Genomic DNA, 16,765 nt, shown 5'->3' on the forward strand with positions numbered 1-16,765 from the left:
GCAGACTTTTCAACACCAACAGCTCTCCCACCAGCCTTTTCCCAGAGGTCCCCACATGATCCCCAGATCACACTTAAAAACCAGGACAGCCACCATTCCTAGCTTTCTCTCCCCAGCCGGGTCAGCGTGCTAGGGTGGGCATGAGGACCTTGCGTCTCTGAGACCGCAGAGACTTACGGCCGGTTGGGGAGATTGCAAACCAGAGGGCTTTGCGGACACGGAAGCAAAAGCCAAACTGAACCTGACTCACCCCAGAACATTCTCTGTAGCTTCTGAGCACTGACCCGTGCAGGGCCTAACCCAAGGCCTTATCCAGAGAGGGAATAGCAGCGGTTCCCAGAGCAGAGAGGGAAGGGGGGTACCTGGGACGGATGTGAGGCCGTCACCAGCTTGCCCCTTTGCTCTCGGCAAGGGGTATCTGCTCACCAGGTAGATGAGGACCGGGACTAGCTAGTGGGAGATAAGCAGAGGGAGAGAAAGTGCCAGACCCTTTCCTTTCCCCCAGAGGCCTCAGCTTTGAGTTTAATGGGCAGTGGTTGCCGGGGAATGAGAGAGCCTCGGGGCCCAAGGGACCAGAAGACAAAAGCTCTTGAGGAAGTGCAAGGAGGAGGAGGAGAGAAGTGGGGGCCTGGGCATTGTGTGGGAGAGCCACCCCTCTATCTGTTTCAGTCACTGCTGGGGTTAGGGTTACCCTGCACTTGGGGCCCCAGCGCTTTGTGGGGTCTGTGACATCAGCCGTTGTGATGGTAATGGAGGGGCCTCTCTCACGGGAAGGGAGGGGTGTGCTGGCTGCCCTTGGCCGGCCAGCCCACATCAACTCCCAGAGAGGATCGAAGCTCCTGTTCCCTCCGGGTGGGGGCAGGATGTGGGCCCAGGACCGGCCCAAGACAACAGGCCCAAGCCATGACCTTCCTCTCTCCAAAGCTCCAGAAAAGGAATGGAATCTGAACATTGAGACGCTTTTCTGGCCCCAAACAATCCTTCCATTCTCTAGGCTCAATGATGGGTCTATTTCCGCCTGTAAATGGGTCTCGTAATCTTCAACTTTTACCTTGCTTCTAAGGGTAATTAATTGGATCTCCCTCTTGTTCTCCCTACACACTCCCCTCTCAGTTACAAGGCTCAGGTTAAGCCGGGTGGATGGCTTTTCTTTCTCTCTATTCCACGGAGTGCTCATTTTTAAAGCTGATGGAGTAAGGCCTTGCCCTCTCCAGTGAACCTCTTCTCCAGAGAAGCCCGCTGGGGAAACACCACTTCCGCGGGCCCGGGAAAGCGGCCTCTGCCCGGCTAAAGGCTTTTCAGATAACAAGTTCTGGGCAACCATTTCACTTTTTCTTCCCAGGTATGTTTCCAAGGCTTTAGGGAAGGAGTTTTCAGGGTGTCCCCCTCAGGAGCAAAGTGAGGGGTTAAGGGATGATCTGGACCCTGGAGACAAGGAGAGGCAAAGATGGGCGCGGGAGAAATAAGAGCCAAGAATCAGAGAGATTCCTTTTTTTCCCCACAGGCTGAGGAGAAAGAGGAAGGCCTCAGGTGCAGGCAGCATGAGGGCATCAGGTGGGGAGGAGTGAGGGTAGACCCCCGTCGGGGCAGGGGGAAGAGCCTGCTATGGGGAGACAGGTCATGCCGGAGACACTGAGGATTTCTAGTAACCGTGACCTTGTCTGATGCTCTTCGAAGTCAGGAATGACCTTCTATGCCTGTCTGAATCCTTTGCCAGATTCTGCCCCACGCATGGCACCTGGGGCCTCGGGCCCCATTGAGTCCCACTTGGAGTGGGGACAGTCACTACCAAGGGAAGGGGCCGGGAGAGCAGCACTCCCTGCCCAGAGGAGTGTCCTGCAGCTGACACTGTTTAGGAGAGGTATTGAGGATAAAAAGCAAACTAACTTATAGTTAGTTTTGCTACGGTTTTAAAATTCTCTACAACCATGTATCACCCGCCTCTTGGCATGCCATGGAATAAGGAACAGGTTGAAATCAGATTGAGTCAGGTGAGAAACCAAAATAGCAGTTTAATTCCGGACAGGCAGGGGGTGAGTCCCGGTGGTGGTGCTGGTGAAGGCGTGTGTACGCGGGCGTGTGCACGCGTACATGGATATCTAAAAGAATTCGGGCCTCCCCCATGGAGCCCTGATCCCACATGGAACCACTGTTAACCGTGGGGTGATGTTCTTCCTGCTCCTTTGAGTGTGTATATACTATTTTCACCAAAAAATATGATTGTAATATACTACATTACAGGTTTCTCTCCCACTTAATGTATCTCGGACGTCTTTCATGGCAATATGATAGGATTTCTTCCTCTATGACGCCCATGAATATTTCTCTGGCATGGGTGTCCCTGGAGTCTATTTAATTCTGAACTAGTCAATATCTGGGATGTTCCTGGTATTTCGCTGTGAACAGTATTACAAGACACTTCTGTACACCTCTGCCTTCTCACGTAGGTACTCCTGTAGTATAAAGTTTCAGGAGTAGAATTGATTGGTTAAAGATCGAAAGTGTTATAAATGTTAATAGAAATTGCATATCACTCTTCTGAAAATCACCCATTTACACTGTCTCCTACAGGATATGATAGTCTGTTTCTCTATCTATCCTCAGCCCCATGTAATATCAATATTTGTTTTCTGTACATGAATTGATAGTGGGCTTAAGCATCCATTTGAATTAGCCATTTTTATTTCCTCTTATATAAAGCAGCTATCCATATATTCTGCCTTTCTTTAAAAAAAAAATAGGTTGTTTTCCTTTTCATGTTCACGTGTAGCTGTTTGTATTTTAGGGGTTTTAAGTATTTGTCATCTGCATTTGCAGACTTTTTCCCCAGTTCATCTTTTGGGTTTGTTCATGGTCCATATCATTTACAACTCCTGATTCTGCAAGTAACATACAACCTAACTCAGAGAAGATTTGCTGACTGAAATTCCAAAGGTAGTTCAGGGTTGATTTGACTCGATGACTAAAATATGTCAAGGTCCTGCTTCTTTCCTTCTGTCTGCTCTGCCTTTTCTAGGAGCAAGGCTGTCCTAAAGTTCAGGTCCCTGCTGGTAGCTACATGGCTGTCATTCTTCCAGCTTTCACACCTCCACACTACGCTGTACAGAAACTTCTGCCAAAGGCCCTCTGAGAAGAGTAAGGCACCTGCTGACCCATAGCCTCCAATATGCAGAGCCCTGAATGGGATGACGTGTCCTTCTTTTTGACAAGGACCATTCTGTGGGTTTACTGGTGAGACATGGGTCACTTGAGCCAACACTGTGGCAAGGGCAGTGGAATTGCTCCTGTGGTTTAAAACGATCAGTTCTCACCCTGGGGCTCTGGGGTAAAGAGGTGTTACTACTCACCCCCAAACAAACTGCAGGGCAGCTACCCACCAGGGAACTGGTGGAAGGAATATTGAAGAGATGAGCCACAATATTCACCAGCTGGCTCCCCCCCCCCCCATAGAGAAGTTTTTCATTTTTGAAACGTCAGTTTATCATTCTTCTCCTTTATGGTGTTTAGACTTCATGTCAGACTGTCCTCTCTCCAAAATTATATAGCCCATGTTTTCTTCTGATAGTTCATGTTTAACTTGTTAATCATTCATCAGTTTGAAGTTTACTTGCAGGTAAAGAATGCGGCAGGGGTCCAGTTGGTTCTTTTCTCCAAGTGGCTGACCAGTTGTCCCACAGCATCACTGGTTAATTTGTAAATATCATGTTTATCCTATATTAAAATCCCACTTATCTTTGGGCCTACTTCTGGACTTGTTTGCGGCTCCATGAGCATTCTGTTCCTGAATCACTACCACATTGCTCTAACTGCCGTATCTTTTGGACCTGTTTTACTATCTACTAATCCCTTCCTACATCGTGCTTTTCTCTTTCAGATTGTTCCGGAATATTTGGATATTCTTCCATGGTAATTTTATAATTTTTTTTCAAGTTTCAAAAGTTCTGTTGTGATTTTGATTGGAACCCCATTGATAGTATAGAGTAAGTTGCGGATAGATAGCATCTTTATGACACAGTCTACCTTCATGGATGAAAAGTATCTGTCCACTTATTCATCACAGCCGTGTTTCTCTAGCAGTTTTAACATGCTCTGCATTTGGATTCTTCACATTTCTTGTCTAGTACAACCACGGATCTTTAACATTTTCATTACCATTGGAAGTGAGATCTCTCCTTCCATGTTCTGCATTTTCCATTCTGTTTTACTGATGGAATATGTGAACATCCATCAGATTGGCCAAGTCCTATGGGCCCATATTAACAGATGTTGAGGATGCTATGCAGAAACAGTGGTGGAAAGATGGATGAAACAACTTTTAAAAGCAGTTTTGTGCTGCAGATTCAAAATCTAATCTGCAATTCAAAAATCCAAAAAGAAAAAACAGCAAAACAAACAAACAAACAAAAAACCCTGAAAACTGGAAATTCTTTCCTAACACATTTGGTGGCAAAACCGGCCATGATGTGAGATTATATATGGTTTTTATTTATCCCACTTGATGTGGATATTTTTACTTGTCACCACAGAAGAAGTTATATATTTGATTATGGGACACTTTCCCCACGCCCTGCTAGAATATGACCTATGACACACATACCTTTCTGCCTCTCTCCAGTCCAAACAGTTCTTCTTCCGAAACACGTTTGGTCCCACAAGTGTGAATAAAGTATAGTGGGCCTGTGTGCAGTAAAGTTGAAGATGTGAATACGCTAAGACTCCACAATTCCTGAGAGAAATCTCTCCACAAGGAAACTTAAGAGCGTTCATTCTAGTGTCGTTTAAAAGATTAGAAACCAGGGCACTTGGGTGGCTCAATGGGTTAAGCCTCTGCCTTTGGCTCAGGTCATGATCCCAGGATCCTGGGATTGAGCCCTGCATCGGGCTCTCTGCTCAACAGGGAGCCTGCTTCCTCCTGTTTCTTGCCTGCCTCTCTGCCTACTTGTGATCTCTCTCTGTCAAATGAATAAATAATTTTTTTTTACAAAAAAGAAAGAAAGAAAGATTAGAAATCACCTAAATGTCCATCAGTGGGAGAATAGATCAACTGTGATCTATTCATCTAAAAGAGACTGAATAGTGGTTGAAATGAACTACATGTGTCAACATGAACAAATCTTTTAAAATTTGTTGAATAAAAAAGCAACTTGAAGAACAATAACAGTGCAATACAATTTTAAGCTTGAAAACAGACATGAGGATGATAAACCCCGAATTCAGTATAGTTGCCAGTCTCTGCAGGACGAGGGGAAAATGAGGTCCCCCAGGGTACACAGCAGGCTTTTTTTGCTTTATCCGTAAGTCTAATTACTTTTTTTTCAGAATCTGAAATGAATACGGCCAAATGTTGAAATGTTTTTACAAATACACAGATTTGTATTCTAAATAATGCTCTCGATCCTAAGAATTCTGGAGGGTTAAGCATAAGCGATACAGGACTAGGGCAGCTGAGCAGCAGAGACCCAGGCATTTTCTTGTCTTTCTGTTCTGTCATGCTTAGCATGCTTAGCGTTTCATAGGCACAGGACGGCTGCCTCACCTCCAGGCATCACATCACATCACCTTCCAGGCAGGAGGAAAGGAGAAGGAGGAAGAAGGAAAGTCAAAGAGATAAAGAAAGGCCTGTGCTGGCCAAATCTGGTCCTTCCTTACGAGACCGTGATTTCTATCAGGTTTACAGATTTCTTCAGGTTTCCAGATTTGCTTCCTTAAAATTATGTAACGTGTTCTCAAAATTATTAAATTAATAATTTATATATTTAAATATATATAATATATATTTATATATATTTTAATATATTTTTAATTAATAATTAATAAATTAAATTTATTAAATTATTAAATTTAAATTCCTATTAAAAATTATCTCTTTATATTACCTCCTCTTATATCTTACTGGCGGGAATGGAACCACATGGCCACCACCAACACTAATCACAGCCAAAGGGAAGGAAGTTATGTCTGGTTTAGACCAACTATGGTTCAGTCCCTATGTTCTGTGAGAACCGAATATTTGGGGCACAGCTTTGTCCTCAGTGTGTAGAAGAGTTTCTACCACCTAAAATACGCTCATTGCATTTTCTTGAGTGAACTGACTGCATGTTATCAATGGAAAGGTAAGTGGAGCTGGGAGAGGGGCAGGAGATCCAGAAGTCTGCCCCACTATGTGAGCCGATCTGAGTCCCACCAGTCAGGAACTAGGGGGAAGTGAATGTCATCCAGAGATCAGGTCTGTCACAATATCCTTGACCCATTGAGCCAAGCGAGGCAAACTGTGTGTGTGTGTTGTACATGGACAAATATTCTCTTCTAGTCTTGCACTTATTTTTTAAATAAGCCTTTTATTTTGAAATAATTTTAAGTTTATGGAGAAGTTGCAAAGAAATTCAGAGTTCTCATCTACCCCTCACCTAGCTACTCTCCTGTTAACGTATTACCATGGACATTTGTGGCAGTTTTAAAAACCAACATTGGTGCATTTGTATGAAGTAAGCCCAGACTTCAGTGGGATTTCACCATCTTTGCCATTCCGGGATTCAATCTAGGATACCACAGGGCGTTTAGTTGCTGTATCTCCTTAGTTTCTTTTGGTCTGTGACAGTTTCTCTTCCTTATTTTTTTCATCACCGTAATGGTTTTGAGGTATTCTGGTTAGGCGTTTTTGTAGAAGGTCCTCGGTTGGCTTTTATCTGTTGCTTTTCTCTTGAGTAGACAGGGGTTATGGGTTTTTTGAAAGAACACCACAGAGGCGAAGTGTCCTCATTCTATGTCGGAAGTTACCTGACATCACTAGTGGTGTGAGCGTTGAGCACTGGGGTATGACAATGTCTGCCATGCTTCTCCACTGCAAAGTGACTATTTATCCCTTTCCATATTTGAGTTCTTAGAAGCAAGTCACTAACCGCAGTGCACCACTAAGAAGATGACAGGGAGGGGTGGGGGTTAAGCTTTACCTTCTAGAAAGGGTCTCTAAAGAACATTTGGAATTCTTCAATAGGAAAGTTTTGGCTCTGCCGAAGTTTGGCTCTAACTTAAATAAACTTATTTAAATTAGATAAAAAATTAAATTAAAATTTATTTAAATTTACTGAAATCACCCATTTATCTCAGCAGGGACTCGTGCACATGTTTTTGCACCAGTGCTGGGTTATTTTCTTCTTTCTGTAATTTTGTATTGCAACATAACTCACACAACATAAAATGCAGAGCACGCAATTCAGGGGATTTTTCTATACTCACAATATCATGCAACCATCCTTAATCTCAGAACATTTCCATCATCCCAAAAGAAATCCTGTACTTATGAGCAGTTACTCCCAATCCTCTTCTTCCCCTGTCCCCCCAATCTACTTTCTGTCCCTATTAATTTGCCTATTCTGGACATTTCATATAAATGGAATCTCTAATATGTGACTTTCACCATCTGGCTTCATCCATTTAGCATAATGTTTTCAAAGTTTCTCCTTGTATATAGCGTGTATCGGTCCTTTATTCCTTTTAGGGCTGAATAATATTCCATTGTATGGCTATACTATGTTTATCCAATCAGGTTTGATGGACCTTTGTCCAGCATTATATGAATAATGCTGCCATGAACTTTGGTGGGAAGTTTTTTGGAACATGTATTTTCAATTTTCTTAGATACATACCTAGAAATGGGATTGTTGGGTCATATGGTGACTCCATGTTTAACTTTTGGAGAAACTTCCAGACTGTTCTCCAAAGTGGCTGCGTCATTTGACATTCCTGCCAACAGTGTGTGAACACTCACCAGGGCTTGCCAACATTTGCTAGTCTCTGGCTTTTGGCTTGTTTTTCTAAAATTGCCAACCTAGTGGCTGTGAAGTGGTATCTCATTATAGTTTTGATGTGCATTCTTTTTTTAAAAAGATTTTATTTATTTATTTTAGAGAGAGCACACAAGAGTGGGGAGAGGGGCAGAGGAGGAGTGAGAGGGAGAGAATCTCCAGCAGATGAGGCACTGAGCATGGAGCCTGACAGAGGGCTCGATCTCACAACCCTGAGATTGTGCCCTGAGCTGAAACCAAGAGTTGAACGCTCAACTGACTGAGCCACCCAGGAGCCCTTGATGTGCCTATCCATAATGACTAAGGATGTTAAGACTCTTTCTGTGTGCTTACTGCCCTTCGTATATCATATTTGGAAAAATGTCTATTCAGAGCCTTTGCTCTTTTTAAAAATTGGGGTTTTTTTATTGTTAAGTTTAAAGAATTCTTTATAATCTGGATACTAGACCCCTATCAGACACATGATTTGCAAATATTTTCTCCCATTCTGTGAATCTTTTTACTTTTTGACAGGGCCTTTCATGGCCCAAGTTTCTAAATTTTGATTAAGTCTCCATTTACCTTTTGTTGTTGTTGCTTGTGCTTTTGTTGTGATCTAAGAAACTATTGCTGAATACAAAGGTGTGGAGCTTTATACCTTTATTGCCTTCTAAGAGTTTTATACTTTTAAGTTCTTACATTTAGGTCTTTCATCCATCTTGAGTTGATTTTTGCATGTGGTATAAGTTAAGGGTCCTAACTCATTCTCTTATGGGTGGAGGTCTAATTGTTCCAGAATCATTCATTGAAAAGACCATTGAGTGGTTTTGGCATCCTTGTTGAAATCAAGTGACAATTTCTGAGTTCTTGGTTTTATTCCACTCTTGAGTCTATATGTCTATCTTTGGACTTGTGTATTTATTTTATACTTCGGGTTAAACCCAACACCATGTTATTTATTTCTTTGCTCAGGTTTGGCCGTTGGGAAGTTCTTTCAGGTTGGGTCCTGTCTACTTTGAAAAACCTCCATCCTTTCATTTATTCTAACATTGCCTAGATGTGTGAACTATAAGATGCTCCAGGCTTATCTTGTACTTTTCCTGTTCCAGTCCTAGAATTAACCAATTCTCCACAGAGTCCTTGCTCCTTTTATGGTAGAATGATATTTAGAAACCAAGATCTGGGTGCTTGGTGTGCTCATTACTACTGGGGTGTTGTTTAGGGGCTCTCAACAGATAGGACTAGATATTTTATTATATAGACTAACCCATGTATACATGCATATCTATATTTGTTTCTGTATCTGTACATCTGTGTGGGGGGATGGGTATATATATAAATGAATTGATACAGATGTTTCAAACTCCAATCTAGTACCACAAGGATAATTCTAACCTTTCCTTCTCTCCAGTAATGAGAACCTGGTTCCCACAATGTATCAAACGAGGCATTTACTTATTTATCCAAGCCCACTGCACAGTTTCAGAATTGCTAACTTTTCACTTCACATTCACCTATCTTTAGTTGTTTGTACTAGTTTTGATCCTACAGAATTTTGAAATTTAATGTAGTTTGTCAGTCTTTTCCTTTAAGCATCTGAGTTCTGTATCTCAGTTAGAAAAGCTTTTCCAGCCACCATCAACCACCAGATTATAAAAATATTTTTGCTTTACATTTTGATATTCAATCTATCTGGATTTTATTTGGGGGTTATATAAGATGAAGCTCTAAACTCTTTTTTCTCTCTCAAATGGCTATCTGAAGGTCCTAAATGCCTATTAGCCAATCCTCTCCTTACTGATTTGCAATACATGAGTCTATTTCAATAGGACACTACTTTAGTTTTTGATACCATAAAATATATTCTGATATCGAGTATGGAAAGTCTCCCATCATTGATCTTTTTCAGAAATTTCTTGGCTATTCTTTTATGTTAATTCTCACAGATGAGCTTTAGAACTAATTTGTGAAATTTCATTTACAAAATCCCATAGGGATTTTGATTGTGATTACATTGAATTTATCCAATTTTGGAGAAACTGACATCCCAACATTTAGGTCTTCTTTTATGTCTTTCATAAAGTTTTATGGTTTCTCCCCATAAGTCTTGCATTATTCATGAATTCACATAAATTCACATGAGTATTCATATTATTCATTCTGCATTTTAAATTATATTTTTAAATTTATTCATGCTAACATATAAGAAAGCTGTTGATTATATGTTTGTCATGTATCTGAACAAGTTACTACATGCTTTTATTAGACCTAATGGGATTTTTAGTTGATTCCCTAGGAGATTGTATTGCAGGCAGTCCTAATAGCCGTAATAATAACAATGCCCTATTCCTTTCTCAATCAAAGAGCTATATATTGGTGGGGGAATGAAACAGACAGATTACTAAGCAAACCTCACCAAGGAAAAACAATGTAAAAAAGTACAAATTCTTTCCTAATTCCTAGACAAAATTAGGCATCAGAAAATTAAAATAACCACAGACTTGAGGAAACGTTTAGTTTCAAAAAATAACTGAAATATAAGTTTTGTGAAATAAATCCATAAACCTAAGGATGGCTGATGCTTCCAGAAAAATGCATATTGCCAAAACTGACCCAGAAAGGGAGAGAAAACCCCAAAATTTCAGAAAGTTGTTCAAGAACTATCTTTTTTTTATATTCATACTTTTTTTGCGTTACTATTGCTGGCTTATTTTTTTATTCAAATATAATTAACATGCAGTGTTATATTAGTTTCAGGTGTGCAATACAGTGTATCAATGATTCTATACGTTATCAGTGCTCATCACTGTAAGTGTACCCTCAACGCCCTTTATCAATTTTGCCCACCCCTCCCCCTTCCACATCCCCTCTGTCAACCACCAGTTTATTCTCTGTATTTGTCTATTCTTTTGTCTCTTTTTCCTTTCTCTGTTCATCTGTTTTGTTATATTCATACTTTCGATTTTTCCTTGCATTTCTGACTTTTTTAAAAAATTAAGACAACCACACATTGTTGAATAATAGAGGTCATGGTTAGAATTCGTCCCTTGTTTTAATTTAAAGTTGTGAATTCTAAGGTTAAAGTTTTGTACTATTTCTAGCTTTCTCTTTTATTGCAAGCTTTCTATAAGAAATTCATCTTAAATTTTATTAAATGTATTTTTCCCAGCACAGACTGAAGTGGTCAGTCTTCTTCCTTCACCTATTAATAGAGCAAGTCCTAATGTTGAAACATCTTTTGGCTCATTTGTGAGTTCAACCCCATTTGGTTATGATGTCTTATTATTTTGATGAACTTCTGAATTTGGTAGCATTTGATCAGGATTTTTTGTTATTGTTGTTGTTGTTGTTTTAATTAATTAATTTATTTTTTCAGCATAACAGTATTCATTGATTTTGCACAACACCCAGTGCTCCACGCAATACATGCCCTCCTTATTACCCGCCACCTGGTTCCCCCAACCTCCCACCCTCGCCCCTTCAAAACCCTCAGGTTGTTTTTCAGAGTCCATAGTCTCTTATGGTTCACCTCCCCTTCCAATTTCCCTCAACTTCCTTCTCCTCTCCATCTCCCAATGTCCTCCATGTCATTTGAAGATCAGGATTGTTGTATAAGTATTCTTAACTAAGACTTGTCTGAACTAACACTGTTCTTGTGTTGTTTTGGTATGCAGAAAGAATTGTTTGGAGAAATTTTATCTTTATTCTCTGCAGTGGTATAACAAGGGTTATCTGTTCCTTGACATAACTTATAAAATTATCTTCGTCTGGGGCAGGGGGAGGCACCTGGGGTGCTGGTCATTGTTGTCTGTGACTCCTATAAACCGTCAGGTGAGTATAGATGAGTGAGAAACAGGGTGGGAGGTAACCTGGACAAACAGGGTTATAGCAGCACACTTAACTGTACAGATGATCTCTAAACAAACCCTTACCCAACCTGAAGATTCCTCTCCTCTGAGGACAGTGGAAATGGGGATGGAGATGAGGGGTGGATTCAAGAATCAAAGTGGTAAACCAGTTGACCTTTGGTTAACTAAGCAGCTTTGGAGGTGGGAGATGTAAGCTAATGTTCACTTGGTTTGCTGTGGAAAATGACAGAGTCACCAGAAATGGGGTTGCCAGGTACCAGGGGACTGTTGGTTTGTAAGAAGGTGAGGAATTCTGTTTTTAGACACTTGGAGATGATTATCTTTTAGAAACCCGATGAAGGAAAGAGATTGGGCACAGAGTGCCATCAAACGGTGTATACAACCTCACAACTACCCTATCTCCAATCTACAGATCCGGAAGCAGAGGCCCGGGAAGGCTTGAGTTCTTTTGATCCTAACAGTCATGCCCTTTAATCACATCCTTTAGGAGCCAGTCTAGAGTTCACTGGCATCGAGGGAAAGTCTTTTCAGGCTAAGAGAGATATTGGCTTGGTTCTGGGCAGAAGGGAAGAAACATTTCGAAATGGCCAGAATAAAGTTGCTTGAGATGGAAATGAGCTATAGGTCCTGGCATATGTGAGAGGATTCATCCAGAAAACCACTGACTGAGAACATAGACACAGGAGCTCTGAAGAGGAAGAAAACGCAGCTTCTGGACTCGATGTCTTCTCAATCCAACAAGAGAAAGGTGCATAAGATAAAATTCCCACTTTCCCAGTTCACACCAATACCACCCACCGCATTCCCTCGCTCCTCCTTCCTCCTCTTCCCCCACAGCTCCGAGAGGCGGGGACCGCATCTGCCTTAATAAGAAAGAGAGGAAAGATCACAAGGATACAATCGGTGCTAAGATGGAATGTACAGAATGTTCTGGAGCTCTGACGAAAGGGAGACAAACTAGACACCACGAAGAATATGGCATTGGAATTGGGTTTTAAAAGATAAGTAGTTACCGGTCAATGAAAGAATATTTAAAGTGGGAGGCCATTCAAGGTAATATAAAAAAGGAAGGCTCTTCAGCGTAGTGGCTACTGGAATATGTTAAGGCTCGGGTGGCCTCACATCTCTCCGACTGACAGGATCACAGAGTGGAGGAGGGAAGAGCTGTTGACCACGAACGAGGGCAGCCGGGAGCCCCTATGTGAGTGTGGCCTCGTGCAGCCTCTCTGGAGTCCCAGCCCCGCAGCAGAGCTCGGACCAAGTCGCCACATCTTTGAGGACCTCATAGGCTCATTCTTGGTCATTCACCCGGAGAAAATGGCATCCAGTGAGCAGCGTTTGTAGGAATAAGGAGCTGGAAGCAATCTAGGTGTCTGTCACTAAGGTAAAATGTGTGTTTACTGCATTTTATACACACTTTGGCACAGTCAGAAGTAACAAAATAGACACACATAAAGCCACATAAATGGATCTCAAATATAGCGATAAACTCTTTAGAAATCCAAAACGAGATCTGTAGTACAAGATCATTCATAGCTAAGAATACCTGCGTACATAAGATAGCATGGTTTTCCAAGATATGCGCGTACTTCACCAAGGGCGGGAGCAACGCAGTGGAGTGTGAGTCTGGGGGTGAAGAGAGGGACCTAGGGGAGGGCTGGGACACAGGCAGTAGGAATGAAGCCAGGATTCACTGAATGTCCCCAGAACTAAAGGGCACATGGCCCTGTTTTCTGTCCCAGAGTCCCAAAAAAGGATCCAGGAGCAAGAAAGTTGGAGGTCTGCTCTCACCACAGAAGAGGCTGGCGGAGTGGAGGGGAGCCCTTGGTCTGAGGCTGGGAGAAAGGCTCAGGGGTCTAGCTAGGGGTCTGACCCTCTCTGGGGTCAGAGAGCCAGCCTGGGCACCATCCTGAGGGGTACTGGGAGCTGGGGACAGCTTTCAAGCAGGGAGGAACGTTTTGATTTAAAGGTTTTCTTCTGGTGACCTGGAGGACAAGGAAAGACCAGAGACAGTGTAGTGTTCGGGCGACTACTTATAATCACAGAGAAAGACACGGATCACAAGTAATGTGGGTAGATGGTGGTCCGGAGTGAGGGCTGTCTAGGGCCCGTGTGGGAGCCTGCGGTGGACCACGCGTTTCTTCACAGAGGCATCCTTGGTGTCACTCATTTGGGGATTCTTCGGAGGAGTGGGAATGCTTCCAGACATATAGAAGCCAGTGGTGCATCTCTCTCTCCTAGTCCCACCCCCTCCTCTATCCCTGCTCACCCTGGCACACAAAACGGGGGACTCAAGTGCTAATTCCAGCTCTCCCCTCTGGCTCCAGGAATGACCTTGAACAGGTCACACCTTCTCTCTCCCTCTCTCTTCCCTTTCCAGCGGGTACTTTCTTGGGCTTCATATTATTCCCCTAGCAATAGCCCCCCACAGGGAAATCTTGCCCCCTCCTGACATTCCCCCCAGGTGTCTCCCAAGTCCTGACATCCTCCTCAATCTTCCGGCTCCACTGCCCCACCCTGGTGAGGAGGAGCAACAAATTGGGATCGTAATGTCCCTGCTGATTGCATTATGGGTGTCTAATGTAATATGTCCTCATGAGGACCATCCATCAGAGCAGGGCCCCTCCCCAAGTCCCTGCCACCCCAGTCACATTAGTCAAGCAGCCCATTCATCACCACCACACACCTCCATGGAGACTGGCCTAGACGGATGAGGGGCCAAATCAGATTTATGGGGAGGAATCGTGGAAAAAAATCAGCCCCATCCATCTCCCAGACACTGAGGAGGAAGCCCTGTGTCCCCACTCCCTCCAAGGCTCCTTAGGGAAACGGGTGCTAATGGAGAAGCCAGCCAAGTTGCTTTTGTTCTCCTGAAGGCCCATTCCTGAGCCCCTGGGTTGCCCAGCACACACGGCCCCACAACTAGCTTTTCCAGGAGTTCCTAATTTTTGGAGCAAAGCCCCAGCCAGACTGGGACACGATGCCCAGAGTCAGCCATGACTTCTGAGAACCCAGGGAATCCATTTCACCGTATCCCTGGGTTGGGCCGGCTGCTGGGAGTGGAGGATGGGGAGGAGCAGACCCGAGCCCCACTCAGCAAGGGGACCGGTCCTGGGGCAAGCTGCGCAGGAGTGGTCGTTTCACCTAGACCTTCCCTCTTCGTGAGACCCGGCCCAGGGCTCTTGTCAGCTCTGGCTGCCAGCCTGGGCCATTCTCCTTCTGCACCTGGAATATACCTGGAGAGGATGGAAGATGAGAGGGAATGAGAAGGGAGAAAACGCCATTCAGGTCCCAGGGCTTAGGAAAACTGAAGTCTGTATGATCTGTGAGAAAATTATGCAAAAATATGAATTGCTAGGGCCACTCCCGGGTTTTCTGAAGAAGCCTGGAGAAGGGAGAGACCCCAGAGCTTCGGTTTCCTCAGCTTCTCCTTGAATCTGCCCCCGTGGTGAGTTGGCCACGACATCAACAGTTTACACAGAGCACCTTCTTCTTTTTTTTAAGCCTCACAACTGCCAACCGCAAAAAGGCAAGAACTTACTCTCCCCATTTTTATGAGAAAATTGAGCCTCAGAGAGAAGTGACTTGGGCCAAGACCCTACAACTGTGGATGGCAGGACTGAGCCCCGCTTGTGCTCCTTCCACCCCTGCTGGGCCTGAGTCAAGCTGGCTGGTCATGTGGTGGGCGGAGAGGGGTCCCTAGCTCAAACGTTTCCTTTCCAGACCGCGCTCTCACTGTGGACAGGGTGTCCCCTCTCTCCACTGTTGCTCCGTCCCCCAGGCTGCACCTGCCTTGGGGGGCCTGAGAGGGACCAGTGGGTCCCAGGACTAGGACATTCTTGTAACAGTGGACCCTGAGGGATCAGCCATGGGGACTGTGAGCTCAGGGCTGCCCCATCCCCACAGCAGTGAATCTTGTTTCCCCCCAAAACCGACCATGGCCCCAGCTGAGCTGGGTCCCCGGGGGAGGAGTTCATCTGCTGAGCTGAGCCAGAAGCCCATATCCGGGGCCTAGGCAGAAGGCCATGAGGGATCCTTTTCATGGAAGTGTGGCCCTCACGGCTCAGCCGGGTACTAAGGTGCAGAGGATGGCGGGCCAGGTTTCCCTCCTGCCAGGCCAAGGTAGGAAAGTCCTGGAGTTCAGCATTGCACCCAGCTTGTGGAGAATGGGGAGCGGGATGGGCTTGTGTCTTGTGAGGGAACAGCGCATGACTGTCCTTGAGCAGCGCGAGCGCAGTAGGAGCCTCTGTGGGAACAGAATGTGCGCGCCCACCCAGGAGAGGAAGCGTCAGGCGCCATGCTCTGCCCGTGCGCGCCGCGTGTTACAGCCATGGCGTCTGGTCTCCTCCCCACGGTCACCGCTTGCACCCGACGATGCCTTGTCCCCTCTTGGAAGGCAGGCCTCGCCCAGCGCTACCTGAGCTGGTGCTTTAATAACTAGCTCCCCGTCCTCTTCCTCTTCCCTCACGGGCCGCCTGCCTGCCTTCCCCCAGCCTTTCCCAAGTGCGCACCCTTGCTTTCTCTTCTGGTACATGGGCTTCCCAGCAGGGGGTGGGAACAGAGCAAGGGGAGTGACTGCACCCCCTCCACTATGTGTCTGCTTCTCTTCCCATACTTTCCCATCCCCCACTCCCACAGGGGGCTTTTGTGTGAACAGGACCTATAGGTGATGTCCTCCTTCTGAGCTCACTGGGTCCTCCTCATCCCTGATCCTTCAGAGGTCCCCTTCCTGTCTCCTTCCCCAGCACATGGCAGAAGGCATAGAGTCCACTTGTGTTCTCCAGGAAGCCAGGGACTGGGGGAGAACACAGTGCCTTGGGCACCTCTCCCTGGTGCAAGACGGGCGACCTGGACAGAGTCTCCACCTGGGGGCAGATGAGACCCTACCCGCTTAGGAGGGACCCCTAAAATGTTCAGATCACTATGTAATGGGGTGAAGTACCTCAGTGAAGTAGATGGCTGTATACACAATTTCAAGATACCAAAACAAACTCCTAAAAAGGCAGCTGGAAAAGAATCCTACTGATGGGAGTCAGTAGGTCTGGAAGCTCTATATGCGTGCACAGGCCTGTGAGCATTTGTGCATGTGGGTGTGTGTGTATGTGTGTGTGT

The sequence above is a fragment of the Meles meles genome, chromosome 15 (assembly GCF_922984935.1).
Source record: "Meles meles chromosome 15, mMelMel3.1 paternal haplotype, whole genome shotgun sequence".
In the NCBI taxonomy this organism is placed as follows: domain Eukaryota; kingdom Metazoa; phylum Chordata; class Mammalia; order Carnivora; family Mustelidae; genus Meles; species Meles meles.